Below are 1,356 nucleotides of genomic sequence, written 5' to 3' on the forward strand. Positions count from 1 at the left end.
AATGGTCAGCTCTCCAAAGATGCCCAGGTGAGGAATGGGGCCAGTTTCTGCACAGCTCTCAGACATCAGCATTACCCTGGAAAGGAGGTCAGACCAGGGACATACACCTATCTTCTGGTGGGTATGTACAGGGCCACATACCCAGACATAACCCCTAGTGGGAATATAGGACAGAACCCCACCATGGTCCTAGATGACATTACCAGCTACTCACATTAGGCTGTTTCTCACTAACCTCGAGACTGTAGCTCTGCCTCTTTTCGTTGTGCCCACATCCTTCTGTATCACTTTCTCTTCCATTTCTTCATCACTTACTTTCTCTTTTTAATAGTGCTCGGGTCTCTGAGTGTCTAGGAGTGGTCTCTGGAGTGCTATCCCCATTTTGAGCATTATGACATTGGGTAGGGGTCTTCTCAGGCCTGGTTCCCACCCCTCAGACCAGCATGGTGCCAGGATGGTGGTCATTTCAAGCTAGCTCCCCGTCCGGGAGCCATGACACTTGTCAGGTAGTCATTTCAGGAATGCTCCTTGCTTGGGCCTGCCCTGGTGGTCACATGCGGTCATCTGTCTCGTGGTCACTGCTGCCCAGGCCCAGGGTCCCAGGCAGGTTTTTCTAGTCTCCAGCTCACTCCCAGCCCTGGGAGCCCATCTGGGTCTTTGCAGAGCTGGACTGATGGTTGTCTCTGGCCAGCTCCCTTTCCAGTTCCACTCTTACCAGACTGATGGTCATCTCAGGTTCATTTTTCTCCCCAGGGAATGTTAGGCTACTAGCATTCAGTTGTTCACAGGTCAGAACACTGGCACAACTTTTCTCCTCTCTGCCCCCACTGATGCACATGTGACACAACAGCAATTCCTGTGATGTCTGCAGGGGCAGTGAGAAGCAAAACCTCAGTGCTGTTTATGTGATATTTTGGATTAAGAATCCATAGATGTGAAACCTGTGCTTTCCTGGGATAATTGAACTGGCTAGCTAGGGCTGAGGAATTAGTTATGATTAAAACGCCATGATCACTGAGGTGAAATCTTTGGGGAAGTGTTTCTCCGGGATCAGCACACACAAGCAGTAGCCTAGCATGGGTAACTCTGCCTCTCAAGCTGACAGCCAAACTTGGGAAAGTATAAAAGTCCCCCCACATAATGCCAGATTTGTCAACATAAAGGGAGCAGAATTTAGGGGTCATGAAGAAAATCTGATATTCACCACCCTGTGTCAGGGTTCCTGCAAAGAGGCAAGACAATTGGGGAAGGTACAGTCTCCTCTGCAGTGTAGACCCTCGCCCGTTAGAGACACCAGGACTGTGAGGCGATGAACAAGGACACTAGCAGGTGTGGAGTAAAGATGACCTGATGCTA

General features: G+C 49.9%; 1 pseudogene; it reads right to left on the reverse strand.

The window, feature by feature from the left end:
- Positions 1-755: 755 nt before the first annotated feature.
- LOC132646612 (small nucleolar RNA SNORA17) lies at positions 756-878 on the reverse strand (annotated as a pseudogene).
- Positions 879-1,356: the final 478 nt, after the last annotated feature.

This window comes from Meriones unguiculatus, chromosome 11, assembly GCF_030254825.1.
Source record: "Meriones unguiculatus strain TT.TT164.6M chromosome 11, Bangor_MerUng_6.1, whole genome shotgun sequence".
Lineage (NCBI taxonomy): Eukaryota > Metazoa > Chordata > Mammalia > Rodentia > Muridae > Meriones > Meriones unguiculatus.